General features: G+C 44.2%; 1 long non-coding RNA gene and 1 pseudogene across 1 annotated transcript in view; one reads left to right on the top strand and one right to left on the bottom strand.

The window, feature by feature from the left end:
• On the bottom strand, positions 1-18,898 carry LOC112208418 (forkhead box protein D4-like 1; annotated as a pseudogene).
• A 3,900-nt stretch (positions 18,899-22,798) lies between these two features.
• Positions 22,799-23,358, top strand: part of LOC129138593 (uncharacterized) — a 35,603-nt gene continuing 35,043 nt past the window's right edge. Inside the window, exon 1 of the long non-coding RNA XR_008541905.1 lies at positions 22,799-22,928. This is a non-coding gene — a long non-coding RNA (uncharacterized LOC129138593). The remainder of the gene's footprint in view (positions 22,929-23,358) is intronic.

The following is a 23,358-nucleotide window of genomic DNA, read 5'->3' as shown; positions in this document are numbered from 1 at the left end:
TGTAGTGACTTAGCATTTTATTTCGTCTATATAACTAGGCTTAATTTTAACACCTTAATTTTAACATTAAAGATGGCACGTCAGACACACAGATAAGAAATCAATGTTCTGAAATTAATATCCTACTTACATTAAACATCCCTATCAGGAAGACACAGAGAGTAGAAGCATTTTGCACTAGACTTAGGAATAATACTTCCAGTTCCAAGGAAGTGAAGAAGGGGGAACATGTTTGGCATCGGAGGCTGTGTTTTTGTTTGCTTGCTTGTTTTTCTTTTAATGCCAGAACAAAATACCCCACTCACGTTCATAGTACCCCAGGAAATGTGCAAATCGGGAAAGCCATAGAAGCCACAACCGAAGGCAAGAAAAGATGACTTGACGCCCTGCGAAGGTTACGTTCAGGTGGTTTTTAGAGGAACGTAATCCAGCTGTTTCTTTCTAACCATTTTGCAGCGAACAGAAGTTCGTGTTTGCTCTCCAGCGGGATTCAGATGCACACGCCCAGTATGGGCCGCGCAAGGTGGAGTGAGCAGCTGCGGGTCGCTCCCCACTCCCACCTGGCTCTAGGAGGGCCCTGCGGAGTTGGCCAGGGAACTGGGCGTGGGCGATACTAAAAAAACTGGTAAGGTCCCCTCTCCGCCCAAAGGGGCAGCCAGCGATGTCAGCCTAGAGCCCTCTGCCACTGCCTGATACCTCAGCAGCGCCGACGCGGCCGACAGGTGCCCGCCCAGCACCGCGCCCTTGGTGGGAGCGCAGCCGTTGGCGCAGTCCTCCTCCTGATGCTGCTGCTATTGCTGCAAAATTGTCCGAGCAGCGGCGGCGGCGGACACTTGCAGCAAAGGGGCAGCGGTTTGGGGATGCAACAGGCTTGATGGTCGCTGGAGCAGGTGGCAGTAGCTCCACGCGGTCGGGGACAAACTCTGCGCAGCCCCTGTACCCGCTCCCCTGACCCCTTGCATAATACTCTCAATGCTGAAAGAGATGCATCCGCCTCCCGGTGGCGACGCCAGACCCTTGCCCTCCTCCCAAGGCTGAGGACCAAGTGAGGGCTGCAGCACGGGAAGGGTGCCGGGGTCGCCAGGTCCGCGCCTTCTGCTTTCTTCGGTGCCCCGGCATAGACGGGGGCCGAGAGCAGTAGGTAGCGAAGAGGATGCGGGTGCAGCAGAGCTTAAGGGCGTCTCCCGGGGGCGGTGTTGGGGTAGGCCCCCGGGACTGGCTGCGGCGGGCCAGGGGCCCCAAGCAGAGGGCCTGGGCGGGGGTTGTGCAGGGCGGCGTGTGCAGCAGATAGAGGGAAGGGGTGGGGCAGGTGGGCTCCCGGGGTCAGTTGGTGGCGCTTGAAACGCTTCCTACGCCGGAGAAAGCTGCCATTGTCGAACATGTCCTGCGAGGCGGGGTCCAGGCTCCAGTAGTTGCCCTTGCCTGGGTGGCCCGGCTCGCGGGGGATCTTAACGAAGCAGTCGTTCAGCGAGAGGTTGTGGCGGATGCTGTTCTGCCAGGCGGGGAACTTGCGGCGGTAGTAGGGGAAGCGGCCACTAATGAAGGCGCAGATGCCGCTGAGCGTGAGGCGCTTGTGCGGGTTTTGCAGGATGGCCATGGTGATGAGCGCGATGTACGAGTAGGGAGCCTTTGCCGGCTGCCGGGCATCTTCAGAGGCCGCCGCAGACCTTGGGGGTGCCCTGAACTTGGTGCCAAACTCTGAGGGGTCGCTCGGGCCGCCGCCGCCCTCGATGTGCTCTCGGGGAAGCGCAACCCCGCCCCACCGGGCCACCTGCAGCCCCGGCTGGAGCCACTGCTCTAGGAACTGCTGGCTCGCCTCCTCCTCCTCGTCTTCCACCTCGTCTTCATCTTCCTCCTCTCCCAGGACATCGATTTTACCGTCTCCCCCATCGGAGTCTCGGAGGCTGCGCTGCGGTGTGGCAAGTTCATGGAGGAGCAGGTGCTTCAGTCGCAGGGGATGACACACTTCCATGGCCCCCCATGCCAGAAGAGTTTGTAGTCTCCTCTCATCACCTTGAAGAGTACTGGTCAATTATTTTGTAGAATGTCCTTCAAATTGGGTTTGTCTGCTGTTTTCTCCTGATTCAGCTTAGGGAAAACCACCACAGATGATGTGCCACTCACACAGCACCACATCACAGGTACCTGCTGCCAATATGATGCCACCTTTGAGTTCTTGGTTGGGGCTGTGTCTGCCAGGTTTCTCCACTGTAAAGTATTGTTCCCTTTGTAATGAATAGCTATTTGGGGGGAGACTTGGCAGATATTCTATTTCTCCTAATTCTTTCACCTGTTAGATTTCACCTTGCTGCATCTGTCAAGGGACTGTGCTTATAACAATTATCATGGTGATTTTCTATTTCCCTTATTCCTTCTACATTTATTAACTGGAATTTTACAAGGAAGAACTGTTCCTTATCCCTCACTTATGCATTCATTTATGTATTGATATCAGCCTAAATGGATGGCTATTTCTTTTCTTTTTTAGGTTGTAATCCATTACTACTGTTGTCTATCCTGTGGCTCGAACTGCTCCAGCTTTGGCCAATGCAACACTTTTTGACGGACATCTACCCTTCTGATATCTGACAGGCTGCCATCACTCACCTTTCGTTTGCCCTACCCCAACCCTGGAACCAACCCCTTCCCTGAGGAGCCCTTAGGATCCACCATCTCAGGCTGGCTCTGGTCACTGATGCAGGTGTCACTGCTCTAAGGCCCTCTGTCGACAGACTTAGAAAACAGATGTGTTACACTAACTCACACATGCATAGACCCACATTTCTCTCTCTCTGAAAAAACCAACAGCCCTAGTTCATGCTGACACCTCCAACCCTGATCCAGAACCACAGGATAACTCTAGCACCATCCTTCCTTATTTGTAACTTCTTCCTAGAATACGTACAGTTTTGAGATTGCTAACCCATGCCCCTATGAGAAACAAGTGCACTAACCAGAGGTTTTATCTTTAGCCTTACAGCATCCTGTCAAAACACTGTTTTCCAAAGTTACTGATAGGTCAGCTAATTCTACATCCATTTCACTATGGTTATGGCAGCATTCCCTAACCGTTTTGGCACCAAGGACCAATTTCTTAGAAGACAGTTTTTCCACAGACTGGGGCGAGGAGGGGGGATGGTTTCAGGATGAAACTGTGCCACCTCAGATCATCACTCTAACATCATAGTTAGAGTCTCAAAAGGAGTGAGTGAGCAACCTAGATCATTCACATGCACAGTTCACAACAGGGTTCATGCTCCTATGAGAATCTAATGCTGCTGCTGACCTGACAGGAGGCAGAGCTCAGGCAGTAATGCTTGCCTGCCCTCTGCTCACCTCCTGCTCTGTGGCCCAGGTCCTAACAGGCTACGGACAGGTACCGATCCGTGGCCTAGGGGTTGGGGACCCCGGATTATGGGATAAGTTTGTAATACCATTTGATTCATCTGTCACAGTTTGTATCACTTGGGCACTCCCCCCAGTAACACACACACAAACATCTTTGTTGATTTTAGTGAAATTTTGTGGTGCACAGTTCCATGGGTTTTGACAGGTGCACAGTCAAATCTAACACAGTCCCATCACTCCCCAAACTGCCTCTCACTCTCTTTGTAATCAACTCCTTTTCCCCAACTCTTAACCCCTGGCAACCACTGATTTGTTCTTCTTCCTTATGGTTGTGCTTTTTCTAGAGCATCCTTTAAATAGAATCATACAATATGGAGGCCTTTTAGGTTTGGTTTCTTTCACTAAACAAAATGAATTTAAGATTCATCCATGTTGTGGGAATTAATAGTTTGTTCCTTTTGACTTTTGAGTGGTATTCTGCTGTAGAGATGTTACCACAATTTGTTTATTCATTCACCAGTTGAAGGATATCTGATTTTGAGTGTTGGCAATTACTGAATAAAACTCTATTAACAGTCACATGCAGGTTTTGTGTGAGCATGAATTTTCACTTACCTTGGGTAAGCACCTAGGAGTGAGACTGCCAGGTCCTAAGGCAGTGTAACACAGTAAGAAGCTGCCACACTGTTTTCCAGAGTGGCTGTGCCATTCTGCATTCCCAGTAGCAGGGTTGGAGAGCATATTCCTGCCAGCACTTGGCACTGTCCTTGCCAGCACTGGGATGCTTCGTGATTGTTCTTTCATCTTAGCTACTGATGTAGGCCTGTGCTGGTACCTTATGAAGAAGGTGCACAGCCTTCCAAATCACCTAGGCCCACTGTGGCAGTCTCATTCCCCAGAACATACTGTTATATCTCTAGCTGGTCAGCTGCTTGCCCCAAATGGTACTGTGGCCTTAGGCTAGGTGCAGTGTTTACCTTCCGGATTGCTTGCATTTGTTTCCCTAACAATAAATTATGTTGGGCATCACATGCTTATTTTTCTCTGCTTATTTGCATGGGCTTCTCTGCAATCCATGCAAGTTGTTTGGTGAAGTACAGGTTCACCAAAACTATTCCCCAATTTTTTACTGGGTTGTTTTCTTATTGTTGAGTTTTAAGTGTTCTTTATTATTCTGGATACTAACCCTTTGTCAGATATGTGACTTACAAATGTGTTCTCTGAGAGTAGAATTTTAAAATTTTGATAAAATGCAAATTATAGATTTTTTTCTTTTATGGATTGTGCTTTTGGTATCATATCTAAAAACTCTGCCCAAGATCATGCAGACTTTCCTTTGGGTTTCTTCCATAAGTTCTACAGTTTTACATTCTACATTTAGGTATATGATCCATTTTGAGTTCATTTTTGTATAAAATGTGAGCTGTACAGGTTATTTATTTATTTATTTTTGCATATACACTCTAGTTTTCTAGTCCATTTGTTGACAAGATTACACTTTCTCCATGGAATATATTAAGAGGTGCCTTTACACCACTGTCAAAAATAAACCAACCATATCTGTATGGACTTATCTGGGGTCCTCTGTTCTGTTCCACTGACCTGTGTATCTATCTTTTCACCAATACCACATACCACTCTCTTGATTGTGGTGATTTTACATTTTATAGTAAATCTTGTTCTTTTTTCTTTTTCAGATGGAGTTTTGCTCTTGTTGCCCAGGCTAGAGTGCAATGACAGGATCTCTGCTCACCGCAACCTCCACCTCCCAGGTTCAAGTGATTCTCCTGACTCAGCTTCCTGAGTAGCTGGGATTACAGGCACCTGTCACCATGCCCGGCTAATTTTTTTTTTTTTTTTTGTATTTTTAGTAGAGACAGGTTTTCACCATGTTGGCCGGGCTGGTCTTGAACTCCTGACCTCAGGTGATCTGCCCGCCTTGGCCTCCCAAAGTGTTGGGATTACAGGCCTGAGCCACCACGCCCAGCCGTTGCTCTGCCTTTCTAATGATGACTTTAGGTATCAGTTTTTAATATAAAGTTTATCTTTTTTTTCTTTCACAGCTTGTGGTTTTTGTGTGGTAAGCAATCTGCCTACTTTACATTGTGAAAATATTGTTTTCTTCTTAAAACTTTACAGTTTTAGCCTTTTACAGTTCATTCTACAATCCATCTAAAATTAATGCTATGTCCACAGTAAGAGTGAGTAGTAGAGTTTCATTTTTCCTTGCATGTTTATCCAGTTGAAAAAATCTTTCCCTTCCCAATTGAACTATGTTGGTTGAAAAAACTTTGATTTCTCCTGTTGTTGCACTGTGCATCCTAGTGTTTTGTAAATTAACTATTCTTATCTTCTTAGTTTTTTATAAGTGTAAACAGGGGAAATATAATTATAATTTCTTTTAAAAGAGCTCTCTTACTTAATAAAGAAACAGGCTGGGCATGGTGGCTCACGCATGTAATCCCAGCACTTTGGGAGGCTGAGGCGGGTGCATCACCTGAGGTCAGGAGATCAAGACCATTCTGGTCAATATGCCAAAACCCTGTTTCTACTAAAAATACAAAAATTAGCCAGGTGTGGTGGTGGGTGCCTGTAGTCCCAGCTGCTCAGGAGGCTGAGGCAGGAGAATTGCTTGAACCCAGGAGGCACAGGTTGCAGTGAGCCGAGATCACGCCACTGCACTCCAGCCTGGGTGACAGAGCAAGACTCCATCTTGAAAAAAAAGAACAAACGAACGAACAAAAGAAAGGACAGGAAAGGGAAAGGAAAAGAAATAAAATGTCTAATGTTTTTTGCCCACCAAACTAGTTAAAGTAATTACAAAGACAAGGCTGCTGTAAACACCTTGTGCACTGTCCCCAAAACGCAGATGGCATGGGAGCAGACAGCACCTTTAGATGAAGACACACATGCAGCCTACACAAGGCACACAGATGCATTTCAGCCATTATTCCCTCATGATGAAACCCTCCCCTTGTGCAGTGTGTAACCTGAACTGACACACACACATCTTGGGTGAAGTGTGAAGTAATGGGAATCTGTGTACACTACTATTCAGAGTATAAACTGGTGCAAAATTACAGAAGGTAATGCGGCAATACTACAATTTTAAATATATAATTCTATTAGGAACTTAGATTTCATAAATATTCACACAAGTATGCAAAGAGATATTCACAGATGACCCATGCTATACTACCAGAAATAATGAAAAGTGGGAAATAGCCAAAATGATGTCAGTGGAAGCTTGGACAAATAAGTTATGGTATACCTAAACAATGAAATGCCATCATTAAAATGAATGAGGAACTCAATGCACACTGACATGGAACAACTTCCAGGAAATACAAGTGGAGGAAAAGGATGAACATGCAATGCATTAGGAGAACATGCTGACACCACCTCACTGGAAAGGGAAAGAGGTGCATGACCTGTGACACTGTGGTTCTGTTCCTAGGCACAGACCCAAGGACCCTGTGCAAGGCAATGCAGATTTAGATGCTATTTCAGTTAATGGAACTCTACCTTCCAGCTGCTCAGGCCAAAGTCTTAGTCTCACCCCTCGACCCTCTTACTGCACCATACACATTCCATGTGTCAGTTCCACCTGCAGAATACACCCAGGATTTGAGCCCTTCCTCATCCACCACCTCCTTTCTCTCCAAGCCATGATCATTTCCCATGGGCGTTAACCCAAGCCTCTTAAGAACTGGTCCACTTGCTTCTGTCCTGCCTCTTGGAAGTCTGTTCTTAACACAGTAGCCAGAATAATCCTGTTAAAGCATAGGCCTGGACAAATCACTCCTCTGCTCAAAACCCTGACTCCCTACTTCACTCAGAAAAGCCCAAGTCCTTACTATGACAACAGGTACTTCACAGCTGGGACCCAGTCAGGCTGGGATCTTGTCTCCTACCGGCCCCGCTTCTGGGCTCCCCTTATCCATGCTGGAACCCTGCTGTCCCTGAATATGCCAGATGATGTACTCCTGCCTTGAGGTCTTTGCACTTTTTCTTTCCCTGCCGGGGAGGCCCTGCCCTCAGACATCCATTCATCCTGCTCTCATTGCCTAAGGTTTGCTTCCACAGATGGCTTCTTAGAGGCCACTCTCTGTAGATCTTCCTCTAACACCACCCATCCTTAGCATTTCTTATCTCCCACATACTATCACAATTACTACACTGCGGAACTCATCTTGTCCACTGCCTATCTGTTTCACCAGAATGCAAGCTCCATCAGACATGGGTTTTCATGTTTCATTTATTGCTGTATCCTGACACCATAGCACATAGTAAATCCTTAATATATTGTGGACTAAACAGGTGTAACAATATGTGTAATAATAAGACGAGAGACATCTCTAAGTCTGGCTCCTGGGTAGATTTTATCTACCCAACAAAGGAGTAGAGGTAGGACTCCGGCCCATGCCATTTCCAAGGAAACCCTTTCTGGAGGGGTGGGGAAAGCTGTGTCCTTCCCATCAAGAGCAAAGAAAAGCCACTACCACTTATGTAGGAAAAATCCCTATGACTCTACCCCTGGGGGTAATCAACAGGCAAAGGGCAACACACTTACTGTTCCCTGTGAGATAATTAACAAAAATAAGCCTCTGTTCAGAATATCTCAGGTGTTCTGGACAAAAAATAAAGATTCAGGATAAAGTTAATGAAGATGAAAATTTTAAATCAACTTAAGGTTCTGAGAAAAAGTCTGATGGCTCTGGATTTCCTGGTGACACAAGAGATCCGGTTGTTTTGAAAAGATGGAGAAGGAGTATGTAGGGAGCCGAACATCAGAGGAGAGTGAAGGAGTTTGAAATATTGATAACACAAAGAGGAGTAGAGCAGGCCAACCAAGCAAACACAGTGGGGCTGTGGGCCGCATGGGGGCCCTACAGGCACATAGCAGATGACCAAGAAACATCAGTTTACAGAATGAGTGGAAGAATAAATGAGTGAGCAAGTGAAAAGAGCAAATAAATGAGTGGGTGAACAAGGAGGAGCAAGCAATGGGAGAATAAATTCAGAAGAAAGCAAGTGAGTGAATTGATGATGTCCCCACTGTGTTCCCTGGTGTGAATCTTCTTTCTTATATTTCTTAGCTGCTCATGTGTTGGTTCATTTAGGGTTGGGAATATGCCATTTGAGTGTGTTTTTTAAAAAAAGACTGGGATGGAGTTTAGGGTAACGGCAAGAGTGTTACTGAAACAATGGATCATGGAATATAAGCTGGACAAAAGGAGACATGATAAAAAGAAGGTTGATAGGATAGAAAAAATAAGGCAACGGTTGAGGTGGTAGTCAGGAAATCTGGAAGGTGAGAAGATTATGCTTAAGGACTGGGATGCCCGAATTCATGAGTCTGGACCATGGGAGTTGGTGGCTGAGACAGAGAAGAGAAGAGGAGAGGAGAGAAGGAGATCCTAGGAACAAAGAGGACAGTACTAAGGCCAGAGGCTGTGAGTCCCACAGGTGGACACTGAAACCACCAGGCAACAGCAGGGACTGGGGTGGAGAAAATGACCACGATTCTTTGCAGACTCTGACATCTGGTGAGCGTGACTATGCAGGAGGTGACTGTGCAGAAAAGGATCTGAGCTAGAAAAGGGGAACTTCACCCTTCATGTTCTATGCTTCAGGACTGCATGAATTTTCTGTTGTTTTTCATTTACAAAGAGCACATGTTGCTTTATAATTGACAAAACCCACAAATTTGGGGAAGAGATAATATTAAAGTCAGAGAAAAGAGTTTACAATCCAGAGAAAATCATTAATTTAAGAAGCACTAACAAATACTGCTTGAAACAGTGCTGAGTCCGACACTGAAATTAATTTTCTTTTTCTTTCCAGTCACTAAAGAAAGGGTATCAGGAAGGCCATCTGGATTTTTGCTGAAACCTGTAACAATACTCTAAAGATCCTAAGGGGAAAATGCCAATGTGCTAACAAGGATATTTACTTAAATGGATACAGGATGTCTCCTCTCCAAGGTACAGTGGCTTTCGAGCCCAGTACACACTTCAAGGGCTAGAAGGATCCCCTGAATTCTCTATCCCTCATGGTAACCAGAGACTATGTTCACATTCTCATAAGGGAACCAAAAATGTAGCTTCTTCTATCTTGTTTCCTTGGGGGATGCACAATTTAAAAATGCTTTTTATAGAATTCCATTATCTTGGGATATCCTGGGAACTACTAGAGTTGAAGATAATTTTGGTAGAACCTTAAAATACGATGGCCCCCATTGCTAAGCCCACTGAGAACCAAATTACCAAAGTAAGTGTTAAGACATTCAAATTTGAATAGAAAATATAATGTTTTATGAGGTATAAAAAAATGCAATAAAAAAGATTTAGAAAATTCAATGCAAAGAACCCAGAAGCATCTCTGCCAAGACTGAGCTGAATGCGTTGTTTGACTACACACTCCCTTGTCAAATGTCAACTTCATAAAAGACAAGGAACAACTTCTTATATATCCTCAACAGTGCCTATACTTATACTGAAATAACTATAGGCAATTACAGTGCCCATAATAACACTGAAATCCGATGGAAAAAGTTAGAAATTCTTAAAGATATATAGTATCTAGACACTCTTCTTCAATATCTTTCCTTTATAGGAATCACACAATTTCTGTCGTCAAACATAAAACTGAGTGGCAGAAACACTATGCTGGAGAGAAGACCCAGCCAGATTATTTACTTACACCATTTCCCCAGCTGAACCCTCAGAGTCCTTCTCAGGGCCACCCTTTTGGCTAGTCCAATCAATCTGTGACTCAGTCTTTTACTGATCCTGACCCTCTGTCCAGCTGTGCAGACATCACCATAGGCAGCACTCAACATTTCTCACCTGTCTACTGAAACCCTTAACTGGCTGTCCTCTCTTCAATCTGGACCCCAGCTGATCTACCTTCTATTCTGAATCAACAGCCTAATAAAAGGCTTCCTTAGGTCAGGGTTAAGATGAATCCTCTGTCCATCAAACTATGTTTAAACCTCAGTAATATCATGAATGTTGCTTGAAAGAGCAGCTTAATCAAGGATTCAGAGTATGAACTGGCTGGCTTCCCCCAGATCAACCACGTTGAATTGCTTAATTTCTTCCCTATGTTCTCTAAACTTTGAATACTAAAATGAGTTGAAAAGTAAGCAGAAGGATACTAAAGGCCTATTTTCCCGCACGTTCACAAAAAAGAAAATTAACAAAGTTACGTAGAATCTTGATTACCTAAATTATTTTTACTATAGTTCTTTTTCTAAGCTTTGAAAGCCCACCTTAAATCAAAGAATTAGGGTTACTGTGTTTCTCAAAGACATGTGGGGGAAAGAGAAGGTCATTTATATAGTGATTTTAAATGGTGATTACATATGGTCTTATCTTTTTAAAATCAATTTTAGGTTCAAAGTTAAGTGGTTTTTCCTTCCAGAGAAAGGATATATTAAACATCTGCTGCAGTTTCAGGTCACCAACAGCCTCTACCCACAGGTTTGGATTTGCATTTTTGTAGGAACGGACAGAAGTCCGAGGAAGATGAACGAAAGATGAACGAAATGGCAGAGTAGGAAGCCGGGGCAGTCCCAGTACTGCAAAGCAACTAGGTGGGGTAAAAGGTGGTGCTGACTAGTTCTCGCTCACCGTGCCCCACAGAAGGTAGCCAGGGTTGCTGTCATAAAACCTTTTTGTGCAGGGATGCTTGTGTTAGCAGCCATTGATTCAAAGGGGCGGATCTGTAGGTAAGTTTGGGGGAAGGGGAAAGGGAGACAGAAGGGTAGCCAGTTATGCAAAGAAAACATATCTCGACTGTATTCTCTAATTTTATGTGTGCAGTGCAAAAAAAACCAATTCTCAGACATTTAAAATGTGTTTGAGATGATGGGAAAAAGAATACATGAGGGAAAAAAACAAATTCCCACAAATTCCTCACCGCAGATGCAGCAGTAACACTGTACTTCAAGCATTACAGCTTTTTTTAAATTGACATTCTGTAATATATCTCCCCATCCTAAAATCCACATTTAATAGTGGCTATTGGGAGTAAATGTGAGACACCTAACATTTCTAGATACAGCCAACCAACTTTAAATTTTAAAAAAATTGCCATAAAAAATAGTAAAAATGACCTAGAGAATTCATAACTGTATAACATTATGCAATACCAACAGCATAATTACAAGCTTTAAATAAGTTTTACAGCTATCAACATTAAATACATCTTAGTGTGACAGAGAACTGCTACAATATAAGTTTAACAAATATTATGTGTTATCCTCACTGTAACTAAAATAGAAAATTAATTTCTGCTTCAAATACTGCAAAAACCAGTCTCTGGTCTAAAGTTACTAAACTTCTGTCAGAAAAACATATGGCCCATCAAGCACACAGTTGATAATTACACAAATGTAAAATAATATACAATAAATGACTAGACCCATGACATTCTAGAGGAGGCTATCTCAAGACCTTCCTAGCCCTCCAAATTCTCAAACACCACTGTGGTAGACACTGTAGTCATCATACGATAGCCACCTACCCTGGTTCTGTGCTCATGCAGTCTCTGGTTTTTATCTGGACACACGGCTGGGCCACAACCCCCAGCCTCCCTTGCACTAGTGCTCTAGCCAACAAGGTGTGGGCAACGTGATGCATGTAACTTTTGGGCTGTGCCACTGAAACACAGGTTGTATCCCACCAACCCCACCTACCCTTCGGCCTGAGTGCAAATGTGGCAGGTAATACACCGTTTTGGACCATGCAGGTAAGGCTGCACTCTCGGGATGGCAGAGCAACAAGACAGACTGTGCTTGGCCCCTTGACAATGTTACAAGCAAAGTCATCATGCCAACTCAGGCTTTCAAGGGAGAAAAACTGATTTGTCTTGTGTAAGCCACTATTATTACATTTCTGATACATGCCACCAAAACTGTGTATTTTAATTTCCTCAGGTTCCTCAGCTATAATGTGGGATTAATAATAATACCTCTCTCCCAATTATTGTGAGGATTAAATGTTTTAAATTAAAAAAAAAGAAAAAAGCATCTGTGTATGAATATTAGGCAATCTACTAGCCTCATTTTTTAGCTAAATAACTTGTTTCTTCACACCAGCCTTCTGGGTGGGCAAGTCTCAAAAGTTATGGAGCTTTGCAGGGACTTGAAAAATAGGTAAGGCCATACATGCTAAACTGGCAAATGGCATGGTTCTGCTCAGCTGTAACTTACATGCTGTGACTGATGTTACAATGGTTATTCTCTCTTTCAAGTTTCTGACTACAAGATTCACAACTCTTCCAGCCATCTTCTGTCTTAATCCAACTCCATCCAGGAGATCTCCAGTCCTGACCCAAAAATGGCATAGTTCTCCTATGAAAAAGTTAATTTATGTTAAAAAGTATATATAATTCATAAAAGTTTCTTTTCACTTAGAACATTTATTCATTAATTTTAAAGATTAAAGTTCTTAACATTTAAATGTCTGCTCATTAATTAAATGTTGGCTGGACATTGGTGACAGTGACAATAACACAGTACTTTGATTGTACTAAAGTGATAAAATGGGGTAAGTAAACGTGGTTTTACTGGCCTAATACTGCATATCCCACGAAAGGTTTACCAGAGGTGACATTCAAGCTCATACCTGAAAAACAAGCAGGGGTCAGGGAGTGTGGAATAGGGAATATTATCCCAAACAAGTATTCTCTCTTTACCAGAAGTTAGGAGCAACCAAAAATGAAATGTATTCATGTTCAGCAACTCTAAGTAGTTCAGTTTGGTTGAAGCTTACAATAGATGAGAGGGAGTGGGCCAGAATTAAGGATGGAGAAGTCATTTAAGGCTGGATCAAGTCAGAGGAGTTGGATGCTATTCTGAGGGCAATGAGGGGCCAAAAAAGGGAAGTAAGCAGGTAAGTGATTCAATTAGATTTGTGGTTTACAAAGAACTCAGTATCACACTGGGAGAAGGTATGGGGTGAGGATCACCTACAGGAAAGTAGTTGGGACTGGAGGCTTCTGAATGTTGATCTTTAAAAGGTGAGAGTGTACAGTGGCAAAAGAAACAGAAGAGCAGAGACTACAGAAACATTTAGGAAACAGAGTCAAACAGTACTTGAAGACTGGCTGGAAACATGAGGAGGAAATCAAGGAAGTTATCTAGATTTTGTTTTGTAGCCCCTGGTTCTGGGATAAGACATACAGAAGGAACAGCAGGGTTTTATTAGGAAAGGAGAGATAAGGGATATTAATTTCAGCTTTGGACATGCCTGTTCAGTTTGAAATACTAGACTCCAGGTATAAAAATTATGACTTAAAAAATGATGCAACTTCATGATTAACTTCATGAAGCTCACAATTTGATAAGAGTGAGACTTCAAATGCTAGTTCTTCCCATTAACTTGATTTCTGCTCCTCTTGATCAGTGATTTTCAACTACTGCTGTGCATTAACATCACAGGAAGGTTTTTAAACATTCAAGTGCTTAGTCCCATTTTAGTTCAGTTAAATATGAATATTTGGGGGTGAAGGCTAAGTTTAAATAGTTTTTAAAGGTCCACAGGTGATTCTCATACACAGTGAGACTGTGCATGAGGCTAAAAACCACCTCAGATGTTCACACTGCTGATTCAAAATGTCACATCCCAGAAAGGCTCCCTGACTCCCTGTCCAAACAGTGCCGTTATGCTGCCTCAACCCCATCCCTACCAGTCTAAGCCATTATCTAGTGCCTTCATAGTTGTAAGGGCTGTCTGAAATGATTAGCGTGTTTATCATCTGTTTTCCTCCAAGAAAATGCAATGTCTTGTTCAGGTCCGTATTCCATTACCTTGAACAATGCCAGGAAAACAACAGGAGCTCTATAAGTATTTATTTACTGAATGAATAAATATATAGATCCATGGTTCAGAAGAGAGTTGGACTAGAGAGAAAGAGGAAAATCATGAGCATTTAGATACTAATCAAGACCACACAAATAATATCACAGAATATGTCGAGAGGGAAATCAAGAGAGCCAAGAAAAAAACCCTAAGAAACATCACCATTTAAGGGACCAGCAGATATAAGCCAAGAAGAAAAACTGAAAAGGAAGAGCCAAAAAGGTAGAGGGAGAAGTAGGAAGTCAGGAGAAAAATGTATTTCAAGAAAGAAATGATCGACAGAGATGAAAATGTTATAAAAACGCCAAGCATGGCAAGAGTTGAAAATATACGTTGAATTTAGCTACAGAAAGGCAGCTGAATTACTCAAGCAAAAGTGGTTTCTGTAATGTGTTACTTTAATTTCACGTCCCGAACAGACTTGAGTATTTTATAATGTAGAATATTTATATCGTAGAGAATAATGTAGAATATTTACATCATGGAGAATAAATGAGAGATGAACATCTCCAAACACCACCTCCCAACTATATTTAGTATAATTAACAAAAAACAAGTTATTAAATGGGCACTTATACAATCCTAGAAGATACAGGAAAAAAAAGGAAGGAAATTACATAGACTTCAACAATATTCCTGGATCAACCACAAATGCTTAACTCTTGACTGGTGTAGGAAATGTATGATGAAGTAATTATTCTTTACACGAAGAAAATCTCAAACCTTGCTAAACTGACTTATAGTCAGAACATGTCTTTTTCAGTCACATAATGATTAATTTAAATTCTTGCTTTAGAAAATACTTTATTCCTTAAATTTCAGCACAATTTTGATAAACTTTGTCTCACAGAACTGCTTCACAACTACTGAACATCTTAAAATGCAAAACTCAATGCCCATGTTCAGTCGATCTAGAGTTATCTAAAACTGTCTCTAATAGCATAGAGCTGATTTTATGATTTTCAAGAACATTCCCACCAAAGGCAGAAAAGACCATGAAGTAGCAGATGACTGTTTAAGTGGCACCTTGAGTCTCATAAAACACATTCAACAGAAAATGGCTGCTAGGAACATCTCTGATAATTATCAAATTATCTCTCAATATCAACTTGAAACTGTGGATTCAGAAATATATATTTTTAAAAAAAATCAAGTGGATAATCCTGAAAAATACTGCTAACAGATTTTGTTACTGCTAACAAATACAGGATTACTTCAACGACAAACATTTGAGCACCAACTACATGTTATTATGCTAGGTGTTCCTGCCCTCAAAAGTGTGCAATTTAGCTAAGGAACTAAAAAAGAACAATAGCAAAACACACACAAATTCCATACAAGTGTACTATAATAAAGTGTGTTTACATGTAGATATGTGAGTGTGCATGTATACATACATACACATATGTCCACAATCTTGTAACTTGTGGTAAAGAGAGAATAAAGTTAATTTGAGCAGAAAGCAAATCAGCTGGGAAAGCTCTGACGAGAAACTAGGACTTGATCTTGGCCCTAAAGCATGGTTAGATCTTAAATGAATGGAGAGGCAAGGCAAAAAATATCAATCATGGGAATGGTGGGTGCATAAGTATAAAGGTCAAAATGTGTGCCACAGTTTGAGAAAAATAAGCAGAAAAGATTGGATAAAATGGAGAAAGTTTATCAGAGGACTGGTACATAAGCTGGAAAAGTGACTAGAAGCCAGGTCATAGAAGAATATCAAAGAATATCAAAGGTGTTTAGACTTTATTCTGTCAGTAATTAAACGTTTTTCAGCAACAGATCAGTGTGAGCAGTGGTGTTTTGAGAATAATAATTTTCTAGGGCTTGTAGGATAGATCAAATGAAATACATGGAGACAGAAAAAAACAACTAGGCAACAAATATCTTGCCAACAGAACCTTATCTGGATGACTGTCCTATGTACATCCCGGTATCCTCAGCTGACAAAATATTTTAAAACGTGATGACACACAAATATTGTACTTACCTATTTAGACACTATGCCCACTCATCATTTAATACACTTATCTTCTAGTTTCACAAACAATCTTTATAACATTTACATAAAGAGCCTGCCTACTGTTTCCATTAATATAACCAATTCTTTTACAACTACCTAAACTCTACAGTTAATTCATTTTGGCAACTCAGTGAGAAATGAATAGTTTGGTCTGAATTTCTCAGCTGCTAAGTTTGATTTTTTTAAGGGTTGAAAGGAGTGAAATGCAGCCATGGAAATAAAAAAATAGTCCATGCCCAAAGGCTTATTTTCAACACAGAGGAAAAGATTTGTTTCTCTGAAGATGTGTGTGCTTCACAGATTTGTTATGGTATGCTCTTTGGATCACAATGAAGTTTTTCTTAAAGCATAATCTATACAGCTCATGAACTAAAGCACAAACTCTGGATGCAGATGAAAAACAACAACAACAACAAAAAAAGACAAGTTGCAATGTAAAAGGTCTGGGGTCTGGATCTCAAGTTTTCAAAAATACTCCCAAACTGAGGCTTCTGAGTTTGTAAATCAGAAAACAGTGCTACTAAAGTTTTATAGAATGATGACAACCCACGGCTTTTAATGAGAATGTATTTGTTCAGCTAAAAAAATGTGAATTGTTAGAGCTTTGTATGCTTATTTTAATTAAAATTACCTTTATTTTGGGATTTGCAAATACAAAAAAAACTAGAAATTACTCCTGAAAATTATTAAACTTTTAAGAGCAAGCACTCAAAGGGTGTAGCTTGTATAATTTGCAAATTTTAAGCACATTTTATGCCAACTTATTTCAGACAGCCTACAATGATTAACTATTTTAAATCTTCCCTTAATTTCTATTTCATGTGGTAGGACATGTGGGTGGGGTACTTCAGTAGAAAAGGACTTCATGAAGTTCATTTGCTGGTGGAAACTCTTGGCATGAGAGACTCAGAACAAAAAAAAAGTCTTTCCTTCAACAAGCATATTTTTTCTTTACAATAATAATGGCAAACATTTATTAGAGCTTACTATAGGCTATGCATTACTCTAAACAATCTACATATGTTGTCTCATTTAATCCTCATGCTGTCCTCCAAGATAGAAAACATTATTCTTGTTTTACAAGTTTCATTATCTATTTTATAGATGAAGACACTGAGGCAAAAGTTCAGTGGAGCTGGGATTCAAAATGATGGAGTCTCACTCCGGGATCCATGCTCCTAACCACTATGTTTATAATAGCAGTTTCTGAAACCCCTATTAAAACAGATGCCATTAAATTATAAGCCTTTTAACTTTTTTTTTACCGTCTATTACAGATCACTAATATGATTTCAAGTAATGATGAATCTAAATATAAAGGCACTAAAACAAGGAAAACAAGACAGGAAAGAAAACTCTAATCCATTTTAAAAGACCACATGTGTTTCCCTATTTGTTTTGCTTAAAAGTGTGGACAAATTTGATCCAGAAAGGACATTTAAAAAAATGGCACACTGAGGGCTGAGAGTCAGAAATAAGATTTACTGTAAGGACTTGCAGATAATCACAGATTCCTCATGGGAAAGGTAAACATGTAAAGACGAGGAGAAAACAGAATATGAAAGAGTAAACGTCTTTTTTGATTAGGGCTGGATGGTAAGGATTTGGAGGCAGCAAGAGACAGCTTCATAAGGGAAGAAATGGTTCTCTAGATTCTTTAGTCTTTCACAATGAGTTTGAATAGACCCAAGGACAGAGGTGGAATCTAATTGAGAAAAAGGTCAAATTGAGCTTACTGTGAGGAGAAGGATGCAAAATTAGTGTCTGCTGCAAGAAAAATAAGCATGGAAAGAAATTAAGGGAGGAGACAGAGACAGAGACAGAGCCACAGACCAGGAGTAGGAAAAAAAGGTAAGCAGCAGACGGGGCAGAGTGGCCTGGAGGAATGAGGGATCACACCTAGCAGGTGTCCACCGGCGAAGAGGCAAGGGCCGAGCCCGGAGGGCAAACGCCGGCAGGAGTCGTCCCCGAAACACCTTGCCCAGCGAGGCGGACACAAGCTCGGGCCTGCAAGACGGCCCAGGAGGGTGGGGGCGGGAAGGGGTCGCAGAAGGTGGGCAGGGGAAGCGGCTGAGGACACGCGATGCACCTGTGGGCGGCCCCCGTTCCCACCTGACTCGCCCGTAGCTCCCTGAATGAACCCTCCACACCCGCCGGCCGCCCCCAGACCCCACCTGACGCGCCCGCGGCCCATCGTCCCTACCTGACGCGCCCGCGGACCCAGACCTCAGCAGACGCGCACGCGGCAATCCCGTCCCCATCTGACGCGCCGGCGACAACCCCGTCCCCACCTGACGCGCCCGAGACCCCCGGTCCCCACCTGACCCTCCCACAGGCCCCGTCCCCACCTGACGCGCCCGCGACCCCATGTCTTCCCCTGACGCGCCCGCCGTCCCCGGTCTTCACCTGACTCGCCCGTGGCCCATCGTCCCCACCTGACGCGCCCGCGATCCCCAATCTTCACCTAAGGCGCCTGCAGCCCCCAGTCTTCACCTGACGCGCCCGCGTCCCCCAGTGCCCAACGGGCGCGCCTGCCACCTGGGCCGGCACCTGACGGCGACCAGGCGATTATTGCCGGAAGTGGGCCACCGCCTCTCGGCGCGCCTCAGGGAAGCCCCGCCCCTGGCCATGCTGATTGGCCGGCGCGGATTCGCGTGGCAGTGTTGCTGCCCGGTCCTGACGCCCGCAGCGTGCGCCTGCGTAGTAGGCACTGCCCCGCCGTCCGCGCGCGCCCAGAGTGCCGGGCGCGGGGGCGCGGGGGCGCGGGGGCGCGGGGGCGCGGGGGCGCGGGGGCGCGGGGGCGCGGGGGCGCGGGGGCGCGGGGGCGCGGGGGCGCGGGGGCGCGGGGGCGCGGGGGCGCGGGGGCGCGGGGGCGCGGGGGCGCGGTCAGTGCCCGAGATCCCTGCGATCGCTGGGAGATGACGGTGAAGACCTGAGATTTAGGCCTGCGCGGCGGGTGACGACGCCGGTCCGGGTCTTCACGGGAGGACGCTGGCCGGGGCCTTCAGGTGCTCTCGTGGCCTGAGGACGCGCGTCCCTGAGAATGTGCGTGCCCGCGCCGCGCGGGTCCCACAGGAGCCTGGGCAGCCCCCCCCCCCCCCGCATTTCCACCCTGCGGCCGTATTTCCACCCGCTGGGCGCCAAACCCGGAATGCCTGCACTCTAGGGCATCACTGCGCGCTGACACTCAGCATTCAGGCACAAGCACGTTCTCTTTATAAACAGTTTCGAATCTTGTCGGATCTTTCTAGAAGGTTGAAATGCCCTGGAGGAGCAGCGTGAATAGTTTTTTCCAATTAGGAAAAAAGAATGTGGGGCGGCTGGAGGGAGAGAGGCAGGCCGAGAAGGCCAGGTGCGTCCAGGAGCCGCAGCCCCCGTGCCTCAGTTTCCTCCTAGAAACATGGAGGTGGCGGTGCACGCTACAGGATTTCTGTAAGAACAAATGAGTTAACGTGTGCAAAACATTTAAAACAGTGTCTGGTGTGTAGCAAGCAAATATGAGTATTAGTCTTTTCCTTGTTAAAATGTGTGCATCTACATTTGGTGCACATTACAGGAAGTGTATAGTATGGATTCATATTTTGGAAAAGTAATTTTAGAAGTTATTTCTGATGTGCTTATTGTAATAGTGTTTCTTGACCACATGCTTTTAGATAATGTGAAGGCAATGAAGTAGGCAATATTGCTTGCACATCCCCAATTTAAACACCTGTCTGTCCCTCCTTCCCTCTCTCCTTTCTTTTCTTCCTTTCCCTCTCTCTTTATTCCTTCCTTCATTCCCTTCAAGGTTGCGGATTATTCCATTATATAAATGTATCAATTTATTAGAATAGTTTCTATGATGTCTATGATGGGCTTTAGATTGTTTGCAATAGTTTGCCATTATAAATAATGCCCAGTAGCGCTGTGGTTTGATTTAACTTGTGAAGGTATATTTCCAAATAAATCGCTATGATTGGATTGTTGTGTAAACCAAAAAGTGTCTGAGGCAGATCACAACTGATATAGAGGTTTATTTTGCCAAAATTGTGGATTTGCCTGGGGAAAAAGAAACACAGGTTACAGTAGGATTTTTGGCCTGTACTTTTTTCCAAATATTTAAGGGAAAAGCGCCGGTGGGAGGGGAAAGAGGGGAGAGTAGGCTATGAGGCAAGTGGTCACATTTTTGTGAGGCTCTGATTAGAGTACAGCAAATCTACATTTCACATGTGAAAAGAAAGGTATGGGGGAGGGTTATACATCTGTCTCATACTCAGTAGATCTACATTTCACATAAGATAAAGTAAGCTTTTGGGAACAAAAAGAAGGCTGTGTGTGTGTGTGTGTGTGTGTTGCCAATATTAACTTTTCCCTTTGGCATAGTAAGTTTGGAGGCCTGAGATTTTATTTTTCTTTCACTGATGTGTCAAGATTAACTGCATATGGAATACTAGTAGAAATTGCCAAGCCAAGACCGCACCACCACAATAGGGGACATAGTAATATTAAATTTAGCCCAATTGGCCAGCATCCACACAATTCCTAGTGAAAGAATTCCTGGCTGGATGGTAAAGAGGTAAACTAACTGCAGAAACTCACAAAGTAACAAAAGAAGTCCACAGAATAAGAGCAGGAATTCAGAGAGTAACCACAGAGAGCTCCACAGAGTAACAGCAGGAATTCACAGAGTAACAGCAGAACCCACAGTGTAACATCAGAGCCCACAGAGTAACAGCAGAGCCCACAAAGTAACGTCAGAACCCACAGAGTAACAGCAGAGCCCACAGAGTAATGTCAGAACCCACAGAGTAACACAAGAGCCCAGAGAGTAACAGCAGGACACACAGAGAAATAGCAGGAACCCACAGAGTAACATCAGAGTCCATAGAGTAATATCAGAACCCACAGAGTAAAAACAGGACCCACAGTGTAACATCAGAGCCCACAGAGTAACAGCAGGAATTCACAGAGTAACATCAGAACCCATAGTGTAATAGCAGAGCCTACAGAGTAACAGCAGGAACCCACAGAGTAATAGCAGGAACTCAGAGTAACAGCAGAAACCTACAGAACAGGATCAGAAACCCATGGAGTAACAGCAGGAAGCCATGAAGCAGTTCTGTCCAACTTAGGTCAGCATATTCATGGTCTTGGGTCTTCTTTGTGTGTGCTTTCTACCAGGACTGGGCTTAGCTCTGTGCTTGTGAAGAGTAACCCACTCAATGCCCTCTGGAATTTCGCCACTGGAGGAGGAGAAAAACCCCAGAGGGGCGGGGAGAAACGTTTTTCAAAACACATGGTGCAGCTGGAGATTGTGGTGCAGTTGCCCGGGCAGAAGGCTCGGCAGGGGGAAGTAGTGACCAGGAGGGAGGTGCCTCCTTGACCACAAAGATTTTTTGGCAACCAACTTATTGAAAAATCATGTTTTAAAATTTTCTTTAAGTCAAACCCTACAGTATCTAAGGAGCTGGGGAAATTTAAGCCCATTGTTACAGCCACTGTCCAGTCAGAGCTCCTCCTGGCAGGAAGCTGGGAGAGTGCTGGTCACAGTGCACCAGGTGCCCCCTGCCTCACAGGGGCTTAGGGTGGTGGTGAGCACAGGGGCCCCACACTTCTCCAATGCACACCACACAGTCGTCTCCTCTGACCTTCCCAAATGCTGCACAGACAGGTGTATGTAGTTCCTAACTCTCAGGACAATGTAGACTTGGTATACCTTCGGGCACGGGGAATCCCATCCTTCTTCCTGTTCCTGCCGCTCTGAAGCATGTGGCATATGTTTAATGGGGTCTTTACACAATATGGGAAGACCACTTCTGCTTTCTATGCAGTGATAATACTGCAATAAGAAAAAATGAACCAAGCCACCAAAACAAAACAGTACCACCTGATGCGGAACTGGGAGGGAAACACAGCAGTGTCTCAGAGCTAATGCAGCAGCCAGGCACCACGACGGTGTCATGGGTACAAGGAGGAGGTGTCTCAGAGCTAATGCTATGTGCTGACAGCAACCAAGCACCACGACAGTGCCATGGGTACAAGGAGGAGGTGCCTGGTTTTCGGGAGATTGCCATCTGAACAGACCCAAGGTGGCAAATACACAGTGAGAAAATGGGGCCATGAGTGCTGTATTTACCTACAGAATGTTTAGGGGGACTGGGAGCAAAAACAATCCCCTCTTTCAGAAACCAATCCTGGAAGGTGCTGGAAGGTTGTACTAGCTGTGAAAATCAGATGCCAGCAGGCAGCTATCGTGAGGCCAAAGGCAGTACTCAGCTCAGGCAAGCCGGTTTGTTTATTTGTGTCAAATTCCTCAGTCTTGGGTCTCCTTATCTTTTAAATAAGGAGTTAGAATAGAATTTGAGGGCTGTTCACTCAGGCATCCATGGTGGCTGCAGCATAAGGAGTGTGTGGTGTCAGGATGGGAAGGGCAACATGGAGACTGCATGGCCATTGACGTCTGAAAGTCTCTGGTTGCCAAAAAGAATCTATCTACAACAGCATTCATCCTGACAGCAGCCAACAGGCAGCCTAGACCTGGCATGCCACAGCTCCTCTAGGCTCTGAACCCCTCTCAGCTGAGCCTGGTAGATGCCAGCTGACTGGCTGCAGCCCCTGAGTAGAGGTTGGCTGTCCTAGCAATAGAGTAGGGCGGGGGCACAGCAGACATGGGACCATCATCTGGATTCCTAGACGTGCAACTTCAAGTGAGTACATAACCTCCTGAGCCCCAGCTCTCACCTGAAAGCTGAGTTAGGTGCACACACAGGAAGGCAGAGATGGGTCCAGGGCTGGGCTTCTGGTTCCTCTACTCAAACTCTGCTGCTCCCTGCCCCTCTGCCATCCCTGCAAGCTCCTCACTGACCATGCTTGTCTCAAGCGTTCTCTCTTCCTCCTGACCTCCTGGGGACTTCATAAACCCAGTATCTTTTTTAAAAAATCTATTATTTTAGGCTCAGGGCTACATGTACAAGTTTGCTATATAGGTAAACTCATGTCTTGGGGGTTTGTTGTACAGATTATTTCATCACCCAGGTATTAGCCTAGTACCCAATAGATATTCTTTCTGATCCTCTCCCTCCTCCCACCCTCCAGCCTCAAGTAGGCCCCAGTATGTGTTGTTCCCCTCTGTGTGTC

This window comes from Pan troglodytes, chromosome X (assembly GCF_028858775.2).
Source record: "Pan troglodytes isolate AG18354 chromosome X, NHGRI_mPanTro3-v2.0_pri, whole genome shotgun sequence".
NCBI classification, from domain to species: domain Eukaryota; kingdom Metazoa; phylum Chordata; class Mammalia; order Primates; family Hominidae; genus Pan; species Pan troglodytes.
Note: the sequence above shows the minus strand (reverse complement) of the source record. Positions and strands in the feature narration are given on the sequence as shown.